This window comes from Gorilla gorilla, chromosome 9 (assembly GCF_029281585.2).
Source record: "Gorilla gorilla gorilla isolate KB3781 chromosome 9, NHGRI_mGorGor1-v2.1_pri, whole genome shotgun sequence".
In the NCBI taxonomy this organism is placed as follows: Eukaryota; Metazoa; Chordata; class Mammalia; order Primates; family Hominidae; genus Gorilla; species Gorilla gorilla.
This window is the reverse complement of record NC_073233.2, coordinates 86,458,857-86,471,263: the sequence shown is the minus strand read 5'-3', so window position 1 is coordinate 86,471,263 and position 12,407 is coordinate 86,458,857. Positions and strand designations below refer to the sequence as shown.

Here is a 12,407-nt window from a genome sequence, read left to right as displayed (position 1 = left end):
TGTGTTCTTTTAAAAAGGCCTCATTAGTATTTGATAGCTTCCTTGCTTTTTGTACATTTCTTCCCTCAAATCTGGAATAGATAATTTCTCCAAGGAGACCTAGTTCCATTGGTGGCTCAGCAAAGGCTGTTGCCACCTCCACTCCACTGAAATAGCATGTCACTGTCACCAAAGACTCCATCTTTCTAAATCCGGGGGTCACTTAGCAGTTCTTATCTGACTTGACTTATCTGTGGCTTTTAACAAGGTTAATCACTCCCTCCTCCTCCTGAAAACGGTTTCTTCACTTGGTTTCCAAGAACACTACACTCTCCTGACTTTTCTCCTACTTTATGCACCTCTCCTTGGTCTCTGTTGCTGGTTTTTCCTCATCTTTTTCACCTCTTAATGTTGAGTGCCTCAGTGCTGAGTCCTTGAATCTTTTTTCACTTGTTATCTACATTGACTTTCTTTGAGGTGTCATCAGTTTTATGACTTTGAATACCATCAGCATGCCAATTATTCCTAAACTTATCTCCAACCTAAACAAATCCCCTGAATTCCAGACTTATACATTAAAATGCCTACTAAACTTCCCCACTTGGATAACCAAAAGCATCTCAGACTTAACAGGTTTAAAAACAAGCTCTTAATCTTGCCAACGTCTACTTCAACAAAAGCTTGCTTCTTCTAGTCTTCAGCTTACAAATGATCATCTCATTGTTCCTTCACATCTTCGTGCCTTTTTTTTTTGAGACGGAGTCTCGCTCTGTCGCCCAGGCTGGAGTGCAATGGCGTCTTCTCAGCTCGCTGCAAGCTCTGCCTCCTGGGTTTACACCATTCTCCTGCCTCAGCCTCCTGAGTAGCTGAGACTACAGGCGCCCGCCACCACGCCCTGCTAATTTTTCGTATTGTTAGTAGAGATGGGGTTTCACCGTGTTAGCCAGGATGGTCTCAATCTCCTGACCTTGTGATCCGCCCACCTCAGCCTTCCAAGGTGCTGGGATTACAGGCCTGAGCCACCGCACCCGTCATCCCATTTTTTTACACCTCTCCCACACCCCACATCCAAATACCTCAGGAGATCCTTTCGTTTCTACTTCAAATTATATACAGAATCAGAACGCTTCTTAAGACCTCCAGTGCTACAATCTGTGCAAACCACCGTCATTTCTCTTCCGGATTATTGCAGTAACCAAACTGCTCTCTCTGCTTCTGCCCTTGCCCCTCCCCTTTGATCTTTCTTAATACAGCGGCCTTTGTGTTTTTATTAAAATATAAGCCAAATTGTGTTCCTGCCTCTGCTAAAACCTTTACGTGGCTCCCCAGCTTGCTCAAAGTAAAAGCCAAAGACCATAATATGATTTATAAGTCTCTGTCATTTGGCTTCGGATTACCTCTCTGACATTTACTTTCAACCCCTCTTTCTGCCTGTGTTACTCTAATCACAGGCCTCTTTATTGTTGCTCTTCAAGCCTACCAGTCATGCTCCCTGATAGGGGCTTTTGATTTGCTTATTCCTCAGCTAAAATGCTCTTCTTTCAAATGTCCTCATAGCAACTTCTTACCTCCTTCAGATGTTATTTTCTCAGCCAGATCTTTCCCCAATCTATTTAAAATTGTAATCCTCCCCAGCACTCCCTATCCCTTCTCTCTGCTTTAATTCTTCTCAGTATAACAGAAAACAATCTAACACACAATATGGTTTACTTATTTATGTGTTGGTCGTCTGCCTCTATTGCTAGAAGTTATGTTCTATGAGGCCAGGGATTTTTTTCTTATTTGTTTACTGCTATATTATTAGCACCTACAAGAGTGCCTGACACATAATATGTTTTAAATAAGTGGATCAATAGAGTTGTTAGGATTAGATGAGACAATACATCCAAAGCTCTTAGCATAATGAATGGTAGCTATAGGTATTATCTTTATTATTATGAACTGTTTTATTTCCTCTTTATGAATCCATTTACTAATCTAAGTCAACAGTGACTTTCCAGAGAAGGGAAAGGGGATCAGCATAGGTAGGGACTATATGACTGATTTCTTCTGGGCTGTATTCATTAGTAGTCCAATATCTACATCTCCATGGCATATGTCAACGTGAGATTAGTAATAGGCTATTGATTTTTCCTTGTAAGGTTGTTTGGGAAAATCTTTTAAAAATCTTAATCTTTACAAAGTTGCTTTTCTCTAAATTCTCAATAAACATAAAATTCAGGCTACAGGAGGAGCTCTCTCCTTAACAGCCGTTACCTCAGAGAGGTCTTGTGCCAATTCAGGTCTCAAAGGGAATTTACCTCTTAAAAATATCTCCCCTTGCAATTTATATATGTTACCACCAGGTGGCAGGAATGTTTGATGAGCACCCAACAAAGTCAAATGATTCACTTCTGCAGATTTAAAATTATGAATGGCAGTACTATCTTATAGCAAAACATCAAAACACATTTCTTAGAACAAGCCAAGTAGTCATCATTTTATTTTATTTTTTAATTTTAGTTTAGTGAAAGGTACTTTTTTTTTTTTTTTTGAGATGGAGTCTTGCTCTGTCACCCAGGCTGGAGTGCAATGGCACAATCTCAGCTCACTGCAACCTCCGCCTCCTGGGTTCAAGTGATTCTCCTGCCTCAGCCTCCCTAGTAGCTGTGACTACAGGTGCCCGCCACCACGCCCAGCTAATTTTTTGAGTTTTTTAGTGGAGAAGGGGTTTCATCGTGTTAGCCAGGATGGTTTTGATGTCCTGACCTCATGATCCACCTGCCTCGGCCTCCCAAAGTGCTGGGATTATAGGAGTGAGGTACTGTTTATTTTAATGAAGTCATATGATTTGCCGGATCTAAGCATATGAAATTATCAGTGAACAAAAAATAAAAAACAAAAAATCTATGTCTTTATGACATTCACATAGTGAGCAAGAGAAAAGATTCTGGAACCAGACTATGAGAGTTTGAATCCTAATATTTGCTGTTTATCATCTAAGGGACCCTGGGCAACCTACTTAAACTCTTGTCTCTCAGCTGCCTTATCTATAAAATGAGGATGATAAAAGTACATACCCTTTGGTCTTAATGATGAAATAAACATAGCTTATGGAATGTCTAATAGAGTATTTCATTTGCTAATTTTGACAACCCTGTGAGGCAAATATTATCTCCGTTTCACAGAAGTAACTCATCCCTTACCTATGACAGCAAAAGCCCTTGCCCATAGTGACCTGGCTAGTACATGGTGAAGCCAGAATTATTTTACCCTGCTCACTGCACAACCAACATAATTTTTTTTTAAGAGACAGAGTTTTGCTCTGTTGCCCAGACTGGAGTGCAGTGGTATGATCATAGCTCACTGTAACTTTGAACTCTCAGGCTGAAGCAATCCTCTTGCCTTAGCCAGAGTAGCTAGGACTATAGGTGTGCACCACCATGCCTAGCTATTTCATTTAAATTTTTTTTTTTTTTTTTTTTTTTTTTTTTTGCAGAAATGGGCTCTCACTATGTCGCCCAGGCTGGTCTTGAACTCCAGGCCTCAAGCCATCCTCCTGCCTTGGCTTCCCAAAGTGCTAGGAATACAGGCATGAGCCACTGCACCTGGCCTGAACATAGTATTTTTAAAGTAAACTTTTAATTGAAGTTTAACGTACAGTTTATATACATAAAAGCATAGAAATAATGAAGTTTACAAAGTGAATACACCCATATATCTACCTCTCTTCCAGATCAAGAAGTAGAAATTACCATCACCCAGAAGCCTCCCTTTTCATTCCTCCCACTCTTTCCCTAAAGTTAAGTATTTTTCTGGCTTTTATCACTATAGATTAGTTTTTCCATTAGAATGCTTTACATAAATGAATCATACAATATGTATTCTTTTGTGTCTGGCTTTTTTTCCTCTCAACTTTATGTTCATGAGCGTCATCCTTTTTTTTTCCTTTTTGAGAGAGAGAGAGAGTGTGTGTATGTGTGTTTGAGACAAGCTCTGCTCTTTCACCCAGGCTGGAGTGTAGTGGCACACACATAGCTCACTGCAGCCTTGACCTCCTGGGCTTAGTCCATCCTCCTGCCTCAGCCTCCCATATAGCTGGGACTACAGGCACATGCCACCACGTCCAGCTATTTTATTTTATTTTATCATTATTATTACTTTTTTTTGTCGAGACAGGGTTTCACCATTTTGCCCAGGCTGATCTCAAACTTCTAGGCTTAAGTGACCTGCCCACATGGGCTTCCCAAAGTGCTGAGATTACAGGTTTGAGCCACCATGCCTGCTGAGTGTCATCCTTATTGGTGTGTGTAGCAGTATTCTACTCATTTTGATTCTACTTACATAAATATACCATAATTTATTACCCATTCTTCTGTTTATAGTAATTATTACAGTGTACATTCTTGATACAATAAAAATCTACTCTAAACTAGTTTTCTATTTCCCATCCAATGCAAGGATCTTACAATGCTTTAATTTCATTTACCTCTTTCCTGATTTTTGTGCTATTGGGGTTGTATATTCAATTTTATATGTATTTTTAGCCTCACAAGACATTGTTATCATTGTTCTATACAGTCAATATTTGTTTAGATTTACCCACTTTTACCCTCCACTGTTCTTTATTCCTTCATGAGTTTTCACACTTTTCTCTGGGATTATTTGCCTTCTGCCTGAAGACCTCTGTAGTGTGGGTCTACTAATAATAAACTGTCTTAGCGTTTGTTTATCTGAAACCTCTTTTATTTAGCCTTCACTACTGAGGGATATTTCTCAGGTATAGAAGTCTAGGTTGGCAGATATTTTCTTTCAGAATTTTAAAGATACCACTATTGTCTTTTGGTTCCATAATTGCTTTTGAAAAGTCAGCTGTCTGTCTTATTTATTACTCCTTTGAATTTAGTGAAACTATTTTTAAGATTTTCTCTTTTCTTTTTGTTTTCAGGAGTTTTACTATGTGCCTAGGAATAGAGTGTTTTGGTTTTTGTTTTTTATCCTGCTTGTGTTTGTAGAGTTTCTTGAGTCTGTGGTTTGAAGTCTTTTACCAGTTTTGAAAATTCGTGGCTATGAGCTCTTCAAGTATTGTTCTAATTATGTCTCTCTTTACTCTCCTTATGAAACTCAAATTATGTGAATATTAGACTTTTTCACCATGTCACATATATTTGCAAAAGTAGAAAAACAAAATGGAGATGCCTGTAAAGTTACTGAGCCTGAGGAAGTTGCCATGACCAACCACCACTACCTTCTAAGGAGAATGTCTTTTGCTTTGAAAACTAATGAGTTTCTCTTATTGGAAAACCAATCTGGAATCACAAATGGAAGAGGATTCCAGGAAACACAGGGTCCCAGCCACAGATGGGAGCTCCAATGCTAACTGGACAGTGGATAATAAAACAGAGATGTTTAACTTTAGGGCATAGTAATTCAAATACTCACAGAGTCCTTACAAAGTTAATAAAAAGGTTTTCTATATTATTCTAAAATGTAGAACTCAAACCAAGGGATAGAAAGAAGCAATGAGCAAATACAGTATATTTGTACAAACTTTAGCATTTATCTCAATGGCTTCTCTTCCAATATAACTATGTAACAGACCATTTTTTTCTTCTTTTGAAAGGGATACAAGCCTCCCTTGCTTTTCTCAAAGAAGTCCAATTTTAAAGGCAAGCCCTACACTGCCAGCAGTAGATGTACTCACACTGTCAGAAATATCTACAATGAAACTGGATTTTAAGGAGAAAACCTGTTTTTCAACTGTATGTTAATATTTCACATCACTGATTCCCAGAGAATGAGGAGGAAATTCTTATATTCCCCAAGGAAGAGTATCTGAGTGTTAAGAAATTGTGTTTTTCTTTTCTAGAAGGAATCTCAAGGAATTCGGATTTATCCCCCTACTCCCCACCCCTTCTACCACTATGAGCCAGTGTTATTAACAAAAGTGTGTCTTATCCTGGGAGAAAAGAGGGGAAAATTAGTGACGGCCAATGTTCCACATTAAGCTGAAAAGAGATACATTTATCTAGTGTGTAAGTCGGCTATTGCTGTATAATAAATTATCCCAAAACATATGCATTAGTACAATAGTAAATATTTATTATTCTCACAGTTTCTGTGGGTCAGATGTTTGGGGATGGCTTAGCTTGGTGATTCTAGCTAGGGGTCTCTCATGAGGTTGCAGTCAAGATCAGCTGGAGCTATAGTAATCCAAAGGCTTGACAGGGGTAGAGGACCTGCTTTTAAGATGATTTATGCACATATCTCAAGGTGGCCCTGACTATCGGCAGGATGCCTCAGTTTCTTGCCACATTGACATCTTCTTAGGGTTAGTTGAGTATCTTTACAATATGGGACTTAGTACCCCCAGAGCAGGTGATCCAAGAAAGGAAAGCAGAAGGAGTGATGTCTTTTATGACTTGTCCTCAGAAGTCACACACCAGCATATCTGCTGTATTCTTCTGGTTACATAAACTAATCCTATATGACTAATGTCACAGAAGACTATGCAAGGGTGTGAATAACAGGAAGCAAGAATCATTGCAGCCATCTTAAAGGCTGGCTACCATAACCAGTCAATAAGAAAAGTAAACTAAACTTTATAATTTTGTTGGGCTTCTCCCAAGTTAGTAAACATTAGAATATTACAAAAATGGGAGTTGAATCAATGACTTTTGTATAATTTATGATTAGTGCATATATGTCATACTCTTTCCTGATATACTGTATATCATACTCTAGTAAGAAATGTTAAATTGTTTAATACATTGAAAATAAAGATTTTACCTTTTTAGTGTCTGTCAATGCACATGAGTCTGAAAGTAAAGCTTGAAAAGAGTAGGATAAATCCATTTTCAGGGAAAGCATGTTGTGACTCTTCTTTACTATTGTTCACAGGGATTGGTGGAATTCAAGAATGTTCTGCTAAAGGAATACACCTATTAATGGAAACATCCAGGTAAAAGTAGAATCAGCTTGCCATTGTCGTTCTAATATACCTTTCACAAGCCTCTTCTGAAAGAAGTTTAAACAAATGTACAGAGTCATTGTTAATTATCTTCGTGCTTGAAAAACCAGTGCATAAATTCATCTCCTTTCTGTGTCTTTAAGTGCTTACAGGATTGTCTGTTAGTTTTAGACCAATGGTGAATGCTGATGGCTGCACGGATTTCAGGATAACATCTTTTCCAGATTCTTTGCCATAGGAATAAAACTTTCTCAAGTTTAGAATTTACAGATTGTTAATCACACTACATTCTTTTCCAAATATATCCTTCATTCTTCATGACATTATGTAGTTAGAGCTGACCATATACTGGGTGAGTAGTAACCCCTCAGGAACAGCAGGGAACTTTCTTAGGTGACAAAGTATTTGCCAAAAGTTTACAGAAAATATCATACTTGCCAGCAGAGACATACCAAGAGCGGGGCAGTGAGAGTAATCTGCCCACGTTGCAGGCAATAAAGGGATGTGGGACTGTAGACATTTTTTTCCTTTTTAAAAATGTTTAATTTGTAGAAAATTTTAATACAATAATAATACTGACCAAAGGTCGATCAAGTTTTTGTTCACAGTTGTAAACTTAAACTATATTAGTTATAAAGTACTACCCCCTAAAAAATAATCTGATCATTTGTAGAGTTTACTGTTTCAGAAGCATTTTTTCTTCACATATAACATTTTTGGAAACTGGAAACAATTGTCCATTCTTTTCTGTCTCATTAATAGAAAATGCTGGATAATATAGACGTAATAGTAAAAGGATAAGACAGAGTGCTCATTATGAAGTTGCATGATATAGTTTGGCTGTGTCTCCACCCAAATCTCATCTTGAACTGTAGCTCCCCACAATTCTTATATGTCATGGGATGGACCCGGTGGGAGGTAATTGAATTATGGGGGCGGATCTTTCCCATGCTGTTCTCGTGGCAGTGAATAAGTCTCACAAGATCTGATGGTTTTATAAATGGGAGTTCCCCTGCACAAGTTCTCTCTCTTGTCTGCCACCATGTAAGACATGCCTTTTGCCTTCTGCCATGATTGTGAGGCCTCCCCAGCCACGTGGAACTGTGAGTCCATTAAACCTCCTTTTCGTTGCTGGGCACAGTGGCTCATGCCTGTAAATCCCAGCATTTTGGGAGGCTGAGGTGGGCAGATCACTTGAGGTCAGGAGTTTGAGACCAGCCTGGCCAACACGGTGCTGCCCCATTTCTATTTAAAAATACATATATACAAAAATTAGCCAGGCATGGTGGTGCATGCCTGTAATCTCAGCTACCCAGGATGGTGAGGCAGGAGAATCAATTGAACCTGGGAGGTAGAGGTTGCAGTGAGCTGAGATTTCACCTTGGCACTCCAGCCTGGGTGACAGAGCGAGACTCCGTCTCAAAAAACAAAAACAAAAACAAAAAGCAAACAAACAAACAAAAAAACCCACCTCTTCTTTATAAATTACTCAGTCTTGGGTATGTCTTTATCAGCAGCATGAAAATGGATTAATACACTGTGTATGCAATAAAGATAAATTTTATTTTATTTTATTTTTTGAGACAGGTCTTACTCTGTCAACCACACCCAGGTGGGAGTGTAGTGGTGCAATAGCTCATGGACTGCAACCTCCGTTTCCTGGACTCAGGTGATCCTCTTACCTCAGCCTCCTGAGTAGCTGGGACCACAGGTATACACCACCACACTTGGATAATTTTTTGTATTTTTGGTGGAGATGTGGTTTTGCCATGTTGCCCAGTCTGCTCTCAAACTCCTGACCTCAAGCAATCCATTTGCCTCAGCCTCCCAAAGTGCTGGGATTACAGGCGTGAGCCATGGCACCCAGCAGCAATAAAGAGAAATTTTAAAAAGCGAATCTCAACCTTTGAAGTTTTGTGTAATTCAAAAGAAAATATATGATTTTTCTTTTTTGAGTTATCTTGTTTGCCGGTGTAGAGGTTAATCATATACAAAAATATTTGCAAACAGCCAGAATCAGTCTCCAACAATGTACAGTGGAATTCTAAACTTTAAAATTGTTCCTTGAAGATCACCACATAAAAATTGTGGAGAAGGTCATTAACCGTGCAACAAGAACAAAAAAAATGTAAGGAAATATAAATTAGGAAAAGAAACCATTTTCTAAAGAATAACAGGAGACATGGCAAAAGCACTGGTCTTACATTGCCAGAAGAAATATAAAGACTAATGCTTGAATGTCTTAATAATTTTCTTCAAGAACTATTCACTCTTTCTTAAGAAAAGGATCGAATATTTTCAAGATTTGCTGTCATTCAGCCATTTTCTCACAATACACCATAGAAAAGACAACCCACAGAGTGGTTGAATATTGCAATGCACCTAACTGAGAAGAACTCATAACTAAAACATGGACAAAAGAACTTATATAGATTAATAAGAAAAAAGACTACTCAATAAAAGTAGTCTTTAGGAAAAATAAGACTACTCATTTTTCAATAGAAAAATGGGCAAAAGATGTAAACAGTCAATTTACCAAGAAGAAAGTCCAATGAAAATAAACACTGAAAAGCTGCCAAACAAAAATAATAATCAGGGGAATGCAAATTAAAACAGCAGTGGATACAACCACTTCCCCACCAATACGGCTACTAGAGCAAGTTTGATTAAGACCAAGTATTATTCTCATTTAAACAGCATATATACTAAAATTGAAAGGTTACAGAGATTAGCATGGCCCGTTCAAGGATGACACATATATTTATGAAGTGTTCCACATTAAAAAAAGATCAAGTGTTGACAAGAACGTAAAGCAACTGAAACTCTCATATATGGCTGGTCACACTGGTGACACTTTGGAAAAAATTTGGCCCTATTTGTTAAAGCTTAAGGTTGCATGTCTTATAGCAATTTCTCTCAACTATGAATAGCACCATGCAAGGTCCGTGGGTGTTTTGTTTTGTTTTGTTTGAGACAGAGTCTCACTCCATCACTCAGCTGGAGGGCAGTGACATAACGCAACCTCCACCTCCCAGGTTCAAGCAATTGTCCTGCCTCAGCCTCCTGAGTAGCTGGGATTACAGGCATGTGCCACCACGCCTGGTTAATTTTTTTTCGTTTTTCTTTTTTTTTTTTTTTTTTTTTGAGATGGAGTCTTGCCCTGTCGCCCAGGCTGGAGGGCAGTGGTTTGATCTCAGCTCATTGCCCAGGTTCAAGCGATTCTCTTGCCTCAGCCTCCCCAGTAGCTGGGATTACAGGCACCTGCAACCACACCCGGCTGGTTTTTGTATTTTTAGTAGAGACGGGATTTCACCATGTTGGCCAGTCTGGTCTCGAACTCCTGACCTCAGGTGATCCACCCACTTCAGCCTCCCAAAGTTCTGGGATTACAGGCATGAGCCACCGCATCTGGCCAATGCCTGTCTAATTTTTGTATTTTTAGTAGAGATGGGGTTTCGCCATGTTGACCAGGCTGGTCTTGAACTCCTGACCTCTAGTGATCTGCATGCCTCGGCCTCCCAAAGTGCTGGGATTACAGGCATGAGCCACTACGCCCAGCCAATTTTAACTTTTTGTCATAGACTTATGTATATTTTATGATAGTAAATGATAAAATAGACTAGTAACTACATGTATCTTGTGAATTCATGACCTTTTTATTAAATGCTTTGATATTTCTAGGCTACACAGTTCATTAGTAAGTTTTCTGAAATTGTCACAAATCTCCAAGAAATTTTCCAATATATTTATTGAAAAAAATTCACATACAAGTGGACTGGCACAACTGAAACCCATGTTGTTCAAGGGTCAACTATATATTCATATTAAAAACATCATTTGCGCTCCTGTCTGGAAGGTGATGAATCTAAAAGGGAAGGTGTCAAGCCAACAGTGAAAACAAAAATAAACAAGAAGATGATGTGATTTGATATAGCACAAGACACAGGGGATGGTTTGAACTGAGCACCAGAAGCATAAGTTGTATAGTAAACTTTTTCCCTTGTCTTCAACATACTGGGGCAGTGGTCCCCTGCTAAGAACATAATTGACCTTTTCGCTTAAACAAGTAGTGAGAGGGTAAAGGAAGGCAGGAGCCTCACTCTCTGGGACTCAGACTCCAGTTCTTAAGCTGCACATTGTTCCCTGGAGTGGGGGAGTTGGGAGAGAAAGAAGGTGCCTTAGCCCATTTTATGTTGCTGTAAAGGAATACCTGACACTGGGCAATTTATAAAGAAAAGAGGTTTATTTAGCTCATGGTTCTACAGGATGAGAAGTTCAAGGGCATGGCCCTGGCTTCTGGTGAGGGCTTTCGTGCTGCATCACAACGTGGTGAAGAAGGTCAAAGGGGAAGTGGACATGTGCAAAAAGGGGAACCCCTGAGGGGCATCCTGGCCTTATAACAACCTACTGTGGTGGAAACAAGCCCATTCTTGCAAGAACTCATGCAGTCCAGGGAAACAGCACCAAGCCACTCATGAGGGATCTGCTCCCATACACCAGACCCCTTCCATTAGGCCTCATCTCCCAACACCACCACATCAGGGATTAAATTTCAACATGAGTTTTTGTGGGGACAAACAAATCATATCCAAGCCATAGCAGAAGGCAAGACAGAAAAATGGCATGAGTAAGAAATGAACCAACTGGTTACTACTTTTGATCACTTGGACAGGGTAGGCATAGGCAAAGAAAAGATTTTCACTGGGATAAACATCATTGTTATGTACCCCAGACTGTCTTGTTCCCCAGATTTTGAACCAACGAACTTTTTTTCCCTTAAAAGTCCATAGCTGCATAATTCTGAAGGCATTGGCTGCAAGTTTCCATTTTTCCTTTCTCAAGGTTCAAGAAGTGCCCAAGTTTTTTTTTCTTTTCTTTCTTTTTTTTTTGAGACAGAGTTCACTCAGTTGCTGAGGCTGGAGTGCAGTGACGTGATCTCAGCTTACCGCAACCTCTGCCTCCCGGGTTCAGGCAATTCTCCTGCGTCAGCCTCCCGAGTAGCTGGGACTACAGGCACATGCTGCCACATCCAGCTAATTTTTTATATTTTAGTAGAGATAGGGTTTCACCATGTTGCCCAGGCTGAGCTCAGGCAGTCTGCCCACCTTGGCCTCCCAAAGTGCCAGGATTACAGGCGTGAGCCACTGCGCCTGGCCTATATATTTTTTTTGATCGATAAGAAGTGTATTCATTTATTTGCACAGTTCTGCAGGCTGTGCAAGAAGCATCGCACCAGAATCTGCTTCCACTCAAAGTAAATAATGTCAAGGTTTGTAGTCATTCAGCCATTCAGGAAGGCAAAGGGGAGCAAACATCACATGGCGAAAGAGGAAGGAAGAGAGAGGGAGGGGGGTGCCAGGCTCTTTTCAACAATCAGCTTTGCAAAAACTAATGGACTGAGAATTCACTCCTGCAAGGGTGGCACCAAGGCCTTCATGAGGCCCCCATGATCCAAACACTTCTCACTAGGTTCCACCTC

General features: G+C 39.6%; 1 non-coding gene across 1 annotated transcript; it reads left to right on the top strand.

The window, feature by feature from the left end:
• The first annotated feature begins 9,609 nt into the window (after window positions 1–9,609).
• LOC115936338 (U6 spliceosomal RNA) lies at window positions 9,610–9,711 on the top strand. Its single transcript, XR_004071835.1, has one exon. It is a non-coding gene; the product is annotated as a U6 spliceosomal RNA (small nuclear RNA).
• Window positions 9,712–12,407: the final 2,696 nt, after the last annotated feature.